The sequence below is a fragment of the Caretta caretta genome, chromosome 4 (genome assembly GCF_965140235.1).
Source record: "Caretta caretta isolate rCarCar2 chromosome 4, rCarCar1.hap1, whole genome shotgun sequence".
Lineage (NCBI taxonomy): Eukaryota > Metazoa > Chordata > Testudines > Cheloniidae > Caretta > Caretta caretta.
The window spans coordinates 137,195,001-137,210,908 of NC_134209.1; positions in this window are offsets into that span (position 1 = coordinate 137,195,001).

The following is a 15,908-nucleotide window of genomic DNA, read 5'->3' on the forward strand; positions in this document are numbered from 1 at the left end:
CTTTGGAAATTTGTGCAAGCTCTTCCTTTGCTCAGAATGTCAGAGCCCAGGGCTATCATGAAAATCTTTATAGTTAAACCACGTGCTCTTTCTTCAGTGAACTAATTCTGATTATAAACAGAATGTATGTTATGGGGATCTTTTCCCAGAGGCTCCCCTCAAATAGCTGATCTTTGGCCCCAGTTTCAAGCTCACTGTATGCTCATCTGTTTACAACCTACAGGCTATGAAACCCAAAGCCACGGAGATACAGGACGAAGTCTGGCAGGCGAGTTAAGGGAGGGGAAAAAAAGACACTGAACAAACCAAACTATGCTTTTTGAACAGAATGGCTTACTGCAAGGAAAGAATTCAGGAAGGGCCACAGTGGTAGAAGATCACACAGGGTAATGAAAATGGAAAGAAGGCTGAATAAAGGCTGCATACAGAACCATTCATAAAAAATCGAAGTACATCACCACTTACTCTCAACTCTTTCTCCTTTGCAAGTGCAAGCAATAACCTGGGAGCAAAACATATTGACAACCTCAGAGCAGTATCCTGTGTTCCACTGGGGAAGAAACTCATCAGAGTAGATTAGCAGCCTCGCTTTATGGAATAAATGGATAGTCTAAAACAAAGATTATACTCTGTTACTAAGACAGGAAGCTGAAAACTGTAGCAGCAGTGTAAGCTGTCATATGGATTGTCAATATGAAAGGGAGGAGTAAAGCAAAGAAAGACCTCCTGGGATAAGGTCTTAGTAAAAGAGATGGGTCTGAGCTAGGGCTCATCAACATTTTTCTGGAAAACTTTTTGTTCCAGTGGAAAATTGGATTTCACATAAAAACAGACATTTTCGTGGAAAGTGCCTTCTTTCCTTTAACATATTCAATGCTTCATCACAAAGCTGAGACTTTGAAAACTGAACATTTTTGGTCACAAAATGAACATTTTTTGGCTTGGTGCCAAAAAAAAAACCTGGACATTTTCCACATGGATTTTCTCACAAGCTGTAGCCTGAGCCATGAATTTCAGATTCAGGTCTGACACAAGAGGTTCTTGATACATCCCATTAAGGATACAGAGACTAGCCATGAAGTCCCGACCCAGACTCTGAGCTGGACTCTCCAGTGCCCTACACCTTTTGTGATCATTTACACCAGTGCAAAGTGGGTGTAAAACACTGCCAGCTCAGAGGGGTAGCATCTTACATGCAGTTTGCACTGGTGTGAATGACTAGACAAGGTGCAGAGCAACAGGGAATCAGGCCCTCTAACTTGCCTGTAAGTTCAGGGGTTGTTCAGACCAGGGTCTTTGTATTGGCCAATGATCTCTACTTAGCATCCTTTCAGATACTAGAAAGGAAAGGAATCCATGATAAAATCAGACGGGTAAAAAATGCCATGTCCCACTCATGCACAACAATAGCATCCCATCCATAACCCAAAGGTCTGAAAGGACCAGGAACATTTAATACAGACAGACCAAACAGTAGCAGATCAGCAGGGAAGAAAAGATTGGAGAAAGTCAAATCCTAGATACAGTCAAATCCTAGTCACACTAGAAATATAAACTAAGACAACTGTATTTAGTCAGACTGATGCATGTGCTGAGGGGTGAGATTTTCAAAAACACCCCACGCTGGCCTAACTCTGCTCCCACTGAAGTCAATGGGAGTTTTACCAGTGACTTAATCGGAGCAGAGTTAGGCCAAGGTTCGGTACTCTTGAAAAGCCAACCAGTAATGTTACACATGGGTTAAACCTGGTGATGAAGCTATACTTCAGATTTCTCAAAAAGAGAAGGAGGACTTGTGGCACCTTAGAGACTAACAAATTTATTTGAGCATAAGCTTTCGTGAGCTACAGCTCTCTTCATCGGATGCATTCAGTGGAAAATTTCTGGTTGTCTTTCATTAACACAAGAGGGCGTGTGTTCGATTTGGTTTAGTTATTTCATTCTCTTCCTTCCATTTCAATAGTGCTACAGGTATGTGGCTATTGCTTTGCAATTCGTCATCAGAGCATTAAATAATTTTCAGTCCAGATTCAAAGAGTCCCATGACACAGAAGCTATACTGCTACAAGTTGTATTGATCTAGACCCTGAACCGGCAGAAGCACACATTTGTAACTTTACTCATATGAGCAGTCCTATTGTCCTGAATGGGACTCCACATGTGAGTAAATGTATGAATATGCATGTTTGAAAGATCTGGCCATACTATGTACTAAAAAAGAAAAGGAGGACTTGTGGCACCTTAGAGACTAACCAATTTATTTGAGCATAAGCTTTCGTGAGCTACAGCTCACTTCATCCAGTGTATGTACTGTTATTCAGGCTAATTTTCTGCTGCTTCCTTTTTGATATGGCCTCTTCAAATGATAGCAACTGACTAGATTTAGTATGTGCTTCGCACAGCTGGCTTCAGTCTTGTCAGTCTCCGATGTTTTACTTTTCTTTCTCCTTCTGTGCAAGGTTTTCCTTAACTAGTTTCTTGTAATATATTTCAGGAATCCACCTTTTTCCCCTTGGGCAGATTACTAGGCAGCGTGGTCTTGCTTTGGATAGTTATGTAGATTACATTGTCCTTGGACTCATCAGCCCAGGCTAAATGCCACAAAAAACCCAGAAGTAGTTATATACCTGGCATCTTTTTTTAAAGGTATCAGCTGTTTATCATTGCAATTAGATGCAGTAGTGTTAACTCCTGGCGATTTTGAATATTGCTTGATCTTGAGTTAATTATATTGGGACTGATTCTCCTTTCAGTTACCAGGTATTAAATTGATTTCCTTGGAATTATATCAGTGTAAAAGCAATAGAAATGAGAGATTTCAGAGTAGCAGCCGTGTTAGTCTGTATTCACAAAAAGAAAAGGAGGACTAGTGGCACCTTAGAGACTAACCAATTTATTTGCGCATAAGCTTTTGTGAGCTGTAGCTTATGCTCAAATAAATTAGTTAGTCTCTAAGGTGCCACTAGTCCTCCTTTTCTTTGTAGAAATGAGAGAAAAACTAGGCTTCATATCTTGTATCTATGCTTTTGCCAGACTTCTCTGCCTTTTAGAGGACAGCAAAAATACATGAATTATTCTGTGATCATGAAAGCGAGTAGACAGATTCTCAGTTTTGTTCTTGCCTTTTTGTGCTGCAAGAGTGGTACAATGTGGCTGGAATTGGGCCAGCTAGAATTCCCCTGCAAAAGGGAAATTCTAAGCTTGCATCACCCTCTCCTCCTAGCCTCAGCCTAGTGGGCATGCTGAGGGTAGCAAGAGGCTTGGCCGGATTGCTACTGCATTCTGGCTATTCTCAGCTGATGGAAAGTCCATGGCACCCTCTGACGTAGGTTAAAATAGCCCTGGGAATAGAAAGCTTCTGTATGGAAGAGAGGATTAGAAAGTATCACAGGTAAATTCAATTTGCCTGAATTCACATTTCTGGAGCAAGCTTATTCTGAAATGTCCTGATTTTTGAGGACTTTATGTCTCATAACCTTAACAGTGCATTAGTATGCATTTTGTAGTTAATTTTTAAGGGCTTTGAAGGAGGTGCAGGGACCAGAAAAAGGAAGGAAGGACCCACCAGAAAATCTGGAGGCAATCAGTTGCACATATTACAAGCTTTGCCAGCTAATGTTACTATCCTACCACTGCAGGTATTTGATTTCCACTTCTTTTGAGTTCCTTACTCCACAGCTATTGGCTTATTCAGCTTGTGCATCTTATAAGCTCCTCTGGCTTTTGAACAACACTGCTATTATTGTACCCCAATCCTGCAAACACTGGTACATGGGAATAATTACTTCTGTGAGTAGTCCCATTGACCTCAACTGGACTACTCATAGGAGTAAAATTACTTAGCTGTATCAGTGTTTGTAGGACTGGGCACTTACCTAGCTGCAAGCACATGCACTGTGCATCAATTTTTTTAACTCCTTTAGGCTTGAGCAGTAGAAAATTTAGTTATGTTCAGTATATACTTTTCAAATTCCTATGGCTTGGGGGATTTTTTTTTTTACACCAAGCAAAAGCACCAGTCCAGTAGGAGTATTATGCCAATACTGGTTCAAACTTCAGCCATTTGTGTGATAACCCTGATTTTGTTGTTGTTGGTTCTTAAAGGTGGCTGAAATATTTTACTATGCGAAATGTATATATATTTTTCCTCCATTCTCCTGTAACTAAAACACAGAGGTCACTAGCAGCACTTGATATAAAATAAATAGCAATTATATCCAATTAGCAATATGGCATCATTACAACTATATTTTTATTATCATTATTGCATATCATTAAGAGCTAATTTTAATAAATAAAATATAAAAAATAGCTAGCTACCTAGCTAATCTTTGGCCAAAAATATCATTCCACATGTTTTATGTTCAAGAATGTTGTGAAAATAGGATTATAATAGAAACTGATTTGCAATCTTAATGGCAATGGTCACTGTTGTAATAAAACAAGACTAAATAATAATATCAATTATTAACAATAATAATAATTTGTTGTCACTATTTTCATTACCTGCATTATTCCATATTATTAAGAGCATTTTTAAAAGACTTTTCATGTTTTTAAATATTTTTCACCATGAGCAACTCGTAAGTATCCAAATATTCCTTTAACTAAATTATTTTTTCCCTCTGTATAATAAATACAGTAAAGTTCATGAAGCTTATCCATGAAGTTTCCCATGTTCCCATTCATTTTTATTGAAATCAAGCAGCAGTCCAAGAGAGACCTGCATTTCCCATGAAACAGGGCAGACATCCTTTAACCTGTGTGTATCACTTTGTGAGGGAGATATGATCTCTGTGTTCACTTACAAGACCACAGTTTTGTTAAGAGCTAAAAAAGACATGGACTCATTTTCCCTTAAAGCTGCTGCTTCTAAACCAGTAGTAAACCAAAGCCATCGCTGCTGAGAACCAAAGGTCATGTTGAGAAAAATGAAACCATATATGAATAGAATAGGGCTCTGAAGCCTCACCGACAAATTCATTTCGAGTCTCATGCTATCTCTAGGAGGGTGAGCGTATATGAGCAGTCTCAAGAGAAATGTTAACAAATATCTAGTACTGCCGCAGCATTTTAAACTTCAACAGCCGGATATACAATATGGAATATGAATTTGTATTAGTGAGAGATTAGATCCTGGTTTACATTATGAAGTTTGCTATCTGCATCCAACCTTAAATTAGGAATGACTGCCAATATGTTGCAACATGTAAAACACCCATACATATTCATTTATCAGATTCTTTGCAAGGCATTTCTCAATTACGCTTCTAATGAGGGAAAGAAAGCTTGTGCTTTAAGGCAGATTTTCAAAGCCATCATCTTCACTAATAATTCTGCGTGCATTTTAAAAGAATGTATATTCATGTTCTGGAGATTGGGATACAGCTGTGAGGAAGAAATGTTTACATTTCAAGTAAAATTGATAAATTTTGACACAAAAATAGTTTTGCAAACAGAACATTTTCCCCTTTTTGCTTGGCATATTTTCACTAATTTAGCTTTAAATAAATGTAGCCTTTTTAGGGAAACTTCTGTTTGCTCAGCAAGCTGAAGTGGTGGGTTTTAGGAGGAGTAGAAAACTGTATTCACAGTCATAATGGAAAGACTTTCTAAGGGTACACAGCGAACAATGAAATCTAAAAGCCTGATTGTGAACCCCTATTTTATTAGTTATTCAGGGGAGCATTCTTGTTCATTTCAGTGGGACTGCTCACCAGTGTGAATAAAGGGTTTATACACTGTCGATTAACAATCACCACTGGGTTCTGCACACAAAATAAAATAATAATAATAATAAAAATGAAAAGCAAATTTTCAGTTGCTTTTATAAAAATAGCAACCATTATATTTTTTTAAAATGGAGCCATGTTTATGAAATGCATTCCCTGGAACAAATTACCCTCTAACATGCATCAGTTTCACAGCAGCGTAACTTCTCTGGCTCCATATTTACACAGGTCTGTGAGGAGAAACAGGCTCTTTGTTCCAAAGGTTATGCTTTGGGTACAATTACTGACAACTGTTTATGATGACCCACATTTTCAAATGCAATTAGTGATTTTTGGTGCCTCAATTTTTGGGAACCCAATTTGACACACCTTAAAGGGGCCTGATTATCAGAAGAGTTGTTCAGTGCTATCTGAAGATCAGGCTTCTTTAAGGTGTTTTAGTTGGGGGAACAATGGGAGCACCAAAATAGCTATTTACCTTTGAAAATGTAGGATAATAGGTTTAGATCGTATACTGATGGGTACCTTGGGAACATAGATAGGTAGAGAGAGAGAGGGAGGGAGAGATTCATAGACTTTAAGGCCAGACTTGAACCCCCCTGAGATCCACAAATGAAAAGTTGAAAACCACTGCAATAGTTAATTTCCCTCGCTGTTAAAATGTCTGCCTTATTTGTAGTCTGAATTTGTCTAGCTTCAGCTTCCAACTACTGGATCTCATTATGCCTTTTTCTGTAAATTAAAGAGCCATTTACTTATCAGAAATCTCTTCCCAGTATAGGTACTTACAAACCCTGATCAAGTCACTTCTTAACCTTTCCTTGGATAAACTAAATACATGGAACTTCTTAAGTCTCTCACTGTAAAGCAGGCTTTCCTGACTTCAGATGAGTGAGTCTTGTAACTCTTTTCTAAAACCTTTCCAATTTTTCAACTTTTTATTGTCTCCTAATGCTGTATACAGAGGTAATATAACCATTTATTCCTACTTGATATAACCCTGCTTACACATCCAGGCATTGTGTTTGCACTCTTAGGCTGGTCTACACAGGGAACTTACATCAGCACAGCTACATCTCTGAGAAGTGTGAAAAATCCACACCCCTGAGAGATGTAGCTATGTTGATTTAACCCGTGGTATAGACAGTGCAAGGTTGATGGAAGAATTCTTCTGTTGACCTAGCTTCCATCTCCCAGGAAGGTGGACTCCATATGCCAATGGGAGAACCCCTCTTGTCAGCGTAGATAGTGTCAACACCGAAGTGCTACAGTGGTACCTCTGTAGTGCTTTAAGTGTAGACATATCCTAAGCTGCAGCAATCATGTTCAACTGGTTATCTACCAATACCTCTACATCCTTTTCAGTATCATTACATTCCAGGATATCGTCCCCCATCTTGTAAGTGTGGCCTACATTCTTTGTTTCTAATGAAGATGATAAAATACAGGTAGGATCTGATGAGAAACAGTCAAATAAAAAAGAGTCCCATTCAATTACATCATGTAAGGTCACAAAAAGTGACAAGTTTGAAAAGTGCTTATATAACAAAGCTGGCAGTTTAAATAATAAGATGGGTGAACTAGAATGCCTCATATTAAATTAGGATATTTATATAATAGGCATCATAGAAACATGGTGGAATGAGGATAATCAATGGGACAAAGTACAAAATCAATGGGACAGGATACAAAATATATAGGAGGGACAGAACAGGTCGTGCTGGTGGCAGAGTGACACTATATGTGAAAGAAAGCGTAGAATCAAATGAAGTAAAAATCTTAAATGACTCAAACTGTACCATAGAATCTCTATGGATAGTAATTCCATGCTCTAATGATAAAAATATAGCGGTAGGGATATACTACCGACCACCTGACCAGGATGGTGATAGTGACTGTGAAATGCTCAGTTTGATTAGAGAGGCTATTAAAATAAATAACTCAATAATAATGGGAGATTTCAGCTATCCCCATATTGACTGGGTATAGGTCATCTAAGGATGGGATGCAGAGAAAAAGTTTCTTGACACCTTAAATGACTGCTTCTTGGGGCAGCTAGTCCTGGAACCCACAAGAGGAGAGGCAATTCTTGATCCTAAGTGAAGCACAGGATCTGGTCCAAGAGGTGAATATAGCTGGACCGCTTGGTAATAGTGACCATAATATAATTGAATGTAACATCCCTGTGGCAGGGAAAACACGACAGCAGCCCAACACTGCAGCATTTAATTTCAGAAAGGGAGACTACACAAAGATGAGGAAGTTAGTTACACAGAAATTAAAAGGTACAGCACCAAAAGTGAAATCCCCGCAAGCTGCATGGAAACTTTTTAAAGACACCACAATAGAAGCTCAACTTAAATGTATACCCCAAATTAAAAAACATAGTACCAAAAAGGGCCACCATGCCTAAACAACAAAGTAAAAGAAGCACTGAGAGGCAAAAAGGCATCCTTTAAAAAGTCAAAATTACATCCTAGTGAGGAAAATAGAAAGGAGCATAAACTCTGGCAAATGAAGCGTAAAAATATCATTAAGAAGGCCAATAAAGAATTTGAAGAACAGCTAGCCAAAGACTTAAAAAGTAATAGCAAAAAAGTTTTTCAGTACATCAGAAGCAGGAAGCCTGCTAAACAACCAGTTGCTAAAGGAGCACTCAAGGATGATAAGGCCATTGCAGAAAAAATAAATGAATTCTTTGCATCGGTCTTCATGGCTGAGGATGTGATAGAGATTCCCAAACCTAAGCCATTCTATTTAAGTGACATATCTGAGGAACTGTCCCAGATTCAGGTGTCATTAGAAGAGGCTTTGAAACAAATTGATAAACTAAACAGTAATAAGTCATCAGGACCAGATGGCATTCACCCAAGAGTTCTGAAGAAACTCAAATGCGAAATTGCAGAACTACTAACTGTAGTTTGTAACCTATCATTGAAATCAGCTTCTGTACCCAATGACTGGAGGATAGCTAATGTGAAGCCTATTTTTCAAATGGGCTCCAGAGGAGATCCCAGCAATTACAGGCCAGTAAGCTTGACTTCAGTACTGGGCAAACTGGCGGAAACTATGGTAAAGAACAAAATTGTCAGACACATAGATGAACATAATTTGTTGGGGAAGAGTCAACATGGTTTTTGTAAAGGGAAATCATGGCTCACCAAACTACTAGAATTCTTTGAGGGGGGTCAACAAGCATGTGGACAAAGGAGATCCAGTGGATATAGTGTACTTAGATTTTCAGAAAGCCTTTGACAATGTCCCTCACCAAAGGCTCATAAGCAAAGTAAACTGTCATGGGATAAGAGGGAAGGTCCTCTCATGGATTGGTAACTGGTTAAAAGATAGGAAACAAAAGGTAGGAATAAATGGCCAGTTTTCAGAATGGAGAGGGGTAAATAGTGATGTAACCCCAGGGGTCTGTACTGGGACCAGTCCTATTCAACATATTCATAAATGATCTGGAAAAAGAGGCAAACAGTGAGGTGGCAAAATTTGCAGATGATACAAAAGATAGTTTTACTCTATATAGTTACTCAAGATAGTTTAGTCCCAAGCAGACTGCAAAAAGCTACAAAAGGATCTCACAAAACTGGGTGAATGGGCAACAAATGGCAGATGAAATTCAATGTTGATAAATACAAAGTAATGCACATTAAAAAAGAATAATCCTAACTCTACATATAAAATGTGTTCTAAATTAGTTGTTACCACTCAAGAAAGAGATCTTAGTTCTCTGAAAACATCCACTCAATGTGCAGCGGCAGTCAAAAAAGTGAATAGAGTGTTGGGAATCATTAAGAAAGGGATAGATAATAAGACAGAAAATATTGCATTGCCTCTATATAAATCCATAGTATGTCCACATCTTGAATACAACGTGCAGATGTGGTCACCGCATCTCAAAAAAGATATATTGGAATTGGAAAAGGTTCAGAAAAGGGCAACAAAAATGATTGGGGTATGGAATGGCTTCTATCTGAGAAGTGATTAATAAGACTGGCACTTTTCAGCTTGGAAAAGAGATCACCTAGGGGGGATATGATAGAGTTCTATAAAATTATGACTGGTGTGGAGAAAGGAAATAAGGAAGTGTATTTACTCCTCCTCGTAACACAAGAACTAGGGGGTCACCAAATGAAATTAATAGGTAGCAGATTAAAACAAACAAAGGAAGCATTTTTTTACACAATGCACAATCAACCTGTGGAACTCCTTGCCAGAGGATGTTGTGAAGGCCAAGAATATAACTGGGTTCAAAAAAGAACTAGGTAAGTTCATGGACCATAGGTCCATCAGTTGCTATTTGCCTGGATGGGCAGGGATGGTGTTTGCCAGAAGCTGGGAATGGGCGACAGCGGTTGGATCAGTTCATGATTACCTGTTCTGTTCATTCCCTTTGGGGCACCTGGCATTGGCATTGGCCACCTTGTTGGATGACTGGATACTGGGCTAGATGGACCTTTGATCTGACCCAGTATGGCCGTTCTTTTGTTCTTATGTATGTTCTGAATGTATGACCTTGCATTTGGCTGTATTAAAATGCATATTGTTCAAATGAACCCACCTTGACAAGTAATTTGGGTTAGACAGTACAATTGAGCTACTCCATCATTATTTACCAATCCACCAATTTTTGTTTCATCTGGAGACTTTTCCAGTAATTATTTTATATTTTATATCCAGATCATTGACAAAAAAAAATAATGAATAGCATTGGGCCAAGAAGTGATCCCTGTGAGACCCTTGTAGAAATACCCACATTGGATGATGATTCCCCATTTACAATTACGATTTGAGATCTAACAGTTAGCCAGTTTTTAATTCTTGTGAAATAGGCTATATTGATTTTGTATAGTACTAATTATTTTTACCTCAGTGTTACATAGTGTTATTTTTTACCTCAATGTTATATAGGATTAAATCAAATGCCTTACAAAGATCTAAATATACTATGTTACAACAATTATTTTTATCAAACCATTAATAATGCTACAAATCTTTAATTCTTTACCAATTTTATCCTATATCTGGCTTTCCATCATTTTGCCCGGGACTGATACCAGGCTAATCAGCCTATAATTACCCACATCATGCATTTATCTTTTTTACGTTCTGGTAGAACTTACCTAGATTGGGGAAAACTGACTAATGGAATCTACAACTATTTTTGTGCATGTTCAAAAAATGATTCTTTTATAAAGCAAAATTGTTTTTACAAGTACATTCCTACTATTCAAACCCACAAATGCTGAGCATGTACATTCATTTTCCATTGGTCTCACACTGTGTTCTGACCCTCATTAACTTCTACATCTCGTGTAAACAGGATTTCACCCTGACTGCTCTGTACTGTAGCTAGAACTATTAAACAGGTAACAATTGTAACATCCAGAAATAAATGTTGATTTATGTTGTCCTATCTGTTCCTCTCTGTCATAAGAATGTAACAGCAGGAGCAAATTATTCTAAAAGACATGAGGATTTTGAAGTGTTGCAACTAGGCTGCATTCTCCAAAAGCATTCCGGGCTCAGCAGGTTTGAGGACTGGGCAGAGAAAATGGCCACGCAGTCAGGAAGAGGCCTCTGTTCCATGAATTTAAAGCTAAACTAAGGAGACAAAAGACCCCAAAAGGTGAGCCAAACCACTGCCCTATGTCATCCCTTTCACTAGGGTTAGGTGGGAAGAGACTATAATGCATCCCTCTTCCTTTACTCTAACATCTAGGCTTTTTGTAAATAAAATTCCATGACACATCACGCAAACTGGTCAGATGAGAGTCTGTTGTGCACCATGGGAGATATAGTACAGCCAAGCAGCCCAGCTCTTAGGGAAGAATTGAGGCACAAAGTGCCCAACTACAACTCCTGTGAGGCAACACCTCGCTGTCGGAAGATGCAGATTAATATTGAACTGAAATGATACTAAACATTTTGGTCCAATTCACCAGACCAAAGTCAAACCAACCCAGTTGCAGGTCCACATGACAACAGATCTTTTCCATGTTTGAGACACCAGAGGTTTTTGTGTTGTTGTTTTGTTGGTAGTAAAGTTCATCTTTTTATTCCTTCATTCTTTCCTTCCCACTGACTATTCACCAAATGCTTTCCTTCCATATTTCCAAAATCAGATTTCATTCATTCTTTAAGAATCTCCTGTGGCTTCACCATCTAGCACTCTTTTCCTTAGGTTATTTCATTTCAGAAAGGGAGTGGGAAGACAGAGAAACAAAGCGAGAATGTAAAATCTAAAAGCTGAGCAAAACATGAAGACAAAATGTTTTAGATCACTTCATTTCATAGTTCTGTTTCATGGTTGGCCAAACTGTTTGTATGATAAATGAGACCTCAACATGAGAAATTCTAGGAAAACACTGTGGGCAGGACATGTTTTACCATGCCCTGCCATTTTACCTTCACTTCTATTTTTCTTTCTTCTTCACAAACTTTTTCTTTAATCCTCTTCCTGTGAAAATAAAAACAAAAGCTGACTTAGTAGTTCTTGCTTCAGACATCTTATAGTTTATGTGTCATATGTGCTGTATTTCTAAGGAAAGGAACTTAAATTGCACCTGGCCTGGCACTTGGGAGTCCTGGGTTTAATTCTCTGCTCCACCCCAGATTTCTAACGTCATCCTGGACAAGTGATTTAGTCGCTCTGTGCCTCAGTTCCCCATCTGTAAAATGGGGATAATAGCACTGCCCAGCCTCACAGGGGTTTAGTGAGGGATTCAGATACTCTGATAGTGGGGGGCATATACGTACCATAGATAGATATATGCTTTGATGGGGTTTTGTGGTTAAGACACAGAACATGCAGTTTTTCATTGTACACCAGGAACTGTAGCCTGCAAGAGTTGGGGAAGGAATCTTTCATCGCCTTCTCAGAAAAAAAGTAGCCATCCTATTTATTCCCAGCTATGCCTGGAGAGGAGAGGAGAGACAGATACAGGATAGATATTCAGTGGGCTTTGTATGCACCTATCGCACTCCCTTCTGAAGAACATTTCTGCTCATTTTGTATCTAATGACTTTTCTGCATTTTGACGAAAAGTCAGCAAATTTCAGGCAATCAGTGAAGTAACACTAAAACTGCTGAGTGTACAGGAGAAAGGAGATGCAATAGATAAGATGATAGGTGGTGAAGTCTTTGGACATGTCTAGCTGCTAAAATGCTCTAAATAATAATAATAATTTGGCTTTTATCACTTCTTTCATCCAAACGTTTCAATGCTCTTTTCTAATGTTAATGAATTCAGTACCACTATAACACTTGGTCTTCAAACAAAAGCGGTTTTCATTGGATTTTTATAATTCAGATCACCGAGACATTTCTATTGCTCTTAGGCCTTGTTTTCAAGTGTTGGGCATAAAGCAGCCTAGGAGTGAACCCTTTAACAGAGACATTTGTACTAAGCAAGTATCAGCATAAATAAGGAGATTCTGGTCCAAATCGGCCCTTCCAATTTTAGGGGCAGAAGAAAAGAAGGGTGCACAAATACTAGCCGAAAGTTGCTGTCTGGTACATAAGATATATCAAAGCATATATCTTAGGCAGAGCTTAAGCAATAGCATTCTCCTATACTCTGACGTGACACCAATCCCTCCACGTGAACATTGTACCATCAGGACTCCATGGGCTTGGGCAGGAACTGGCTAAGGGAGGAGGTCTGAGCTGGTAGACTCCCATCATTTGCTGCATCAGCTCCGGCATTTGACATTGTGCAATCCCACTCTGCAACACTCATAACACTCCCTCAGTGAAGGGGAAGCAGAGCTGACAGCCAGGAAGTTTAGGGAAGCACAGTTTGTTTGGAGTCATGCTACTAGAGACAAAGGAGAGGCCAATTTGTGACAAACAGGGTTTGTAATGTTCCAGACCTCTGCCAATTCAAGGGTCAGGTGGAGCTGGTACAGAACAGTACATGTACCATGCCAGTATATCTGTGGTAGCCCTTTCAGGTTTTGCAGAATTTAAGCTTACACATTATTTTTAAAAAAGGTTTCTCACCCTAATGAGTGTGAAAGCAACCTTCCAAATGTAAATTGATTAAGTACTGTATTTCTGAGTCTGAACCTAGACAGAAAGAGTAGCACCAAGAAATCCTCCCATTCAAATCAATGGGTATTTACTCAGAAACCTGATGATATTTACCTATAAAGTTGTGAACTAATTTACTGGTGCTTGTTGATCTACTCTGAAACTGCGGGTGGAGCACAAGTAGAGGACCACCAGATTTTCCCCCTAATCTAGCCCATGTATAAATGCTCAGAAATATGTGGGATTTCCCTGGGGATCTAATGTTTGGAGGACTTCTTCCTGCTCCAGGAATGGGCCCATAAGCCCCAACCTGCAGATGGTCTGATTTACCAAGAGCAACCTGAGTTAGACTTCTGAGAGCTAAATACTCATCTGGTATAAACTGGCCCAGCTCCACTGAAGCCTCTTGGTCTTTGGGCTTCTGAAATCTTATTATGGAATGTCATGTTGTGTATTACTTCCCTTGGTCCCACTGGAATCTTCTACTTTCCTATTATCATCTCTTCCTCTGTGAATCTTCCCTGTCAGCCTTCTATAAAAGTGCTCTTTCTAACTGGACCAAAGATGCCAATGAACCATGTTCCCTTCACCAATAAGCACTTGAGCCTGTAGTCCCCAATTAGTTTTATTTTTCACCATTCGGGATTAATGGCCAAAGGCTCAGAGGCTGGTAAAAAGCAAATTCTTCCACTTTGACAGGAATGCCTCAAAAAATTATTTGGAGGTTTATCTGGAGGTTTATTCTGTGAAGGCCACTAAATGACTAGCAGCAGCGGTGTACACAGAAGACTAAAGACTAGCAGATAATAAAGTTACTAAAATAAAGCAAACCTGCCACGTGCTTTGATTTCTATTTGAGGATTGTACACAACTAATATAGTGCAGTAATACTAAAACACTATTCAGTAAAACCCTGAGCAGTTACCATTTACAGTATATCATAGTCGGATGACAGCAGGAATGGTGGGAGTTCATTATAGGGACCATGAATTGTTGGAGGTAATTTAGATTACAATTTAAAGTTTAATTTAAAAATCTATCAACAAATGTGAAAGTGCTCGGGGAACATTTTAAAATGCACTTTAATCTCACCAGCACAAATAGCTTTTCAGAGCCCTAAACATCATCACCTGGAAAAACAGTAAAACTTTACTGCATCTTTAATTAAATTACAAACACAAAGGATAATTAATTTTTTTATTTTTCTTTTATTCATGCCATTGTTTCCCTTCCGAGTCAATATCTTCAAGTTGCAGGAACAGGATGTTATGAAGAAGTTTACAGCTGGCACATTCCTCCAGGATATTATTGCAGCTAGCAGATGAAATGCATTACACACATGCACACTCACACACACACACACACGCACACACTCGGCAGAGGTACTGGAGACTGACTAAGTTGTTCACCTAAGCATGTAAGAAGCCTAGCTTAAAAAGAAAGAGGTGGGGGGAGAAAGAGGAATCAATCAATCAGCCAGCCAGCTATAAATGGAAGGCAGTCGCCACAGTTCTGCAGCATGTACTGATGTGGCCATATTACTTGTACCTTCAGGCAATCAAGAAATCAGAATCCAGCTTGCTCAATACCAACCAATAACAAAGATGCAGCAATCAGTTTAGACCCTGTGTTTAACTTGGTTTCAAAGGCCCCATCATTTCTTGCCATATACCTACTCTTGTTCTTGAAGAGGAAGGACTCATATGGCAGGCATCACCCTACTGTGGATTCATTCCTAGAACTGGTCAAAACACAGCAGTTTTGCTTCACAAGGGATGGTGCAAACATTGAGCCAAATTCAGCGTGACTCCATTGAATCTGGCCTATTTGATTTTCGTCTGACTGTTTTTGAACCCAGTTGGAGCTGATTTGGCAAACCCTCCCTATTCATCAAAGCACTTAAGCACAGGCTTAAATGTGAGCAAATGATTTGACACCATTGGCTTTAATGACACTTTTATAGTTGCTTAAATGTAAGCACATGTTTAAGTGCTTAGCTGAATTAGGACCTTAAAATTGTAATCAGATATTTTTTGGGGCAGAGGAATAGGGTTGTGACAAAAGCCAGAGTAACCAATTCTGAAGACAATAGCCAATTCTGAATTGCTTAGCTGAATTAGGACCTTAGACTGTAA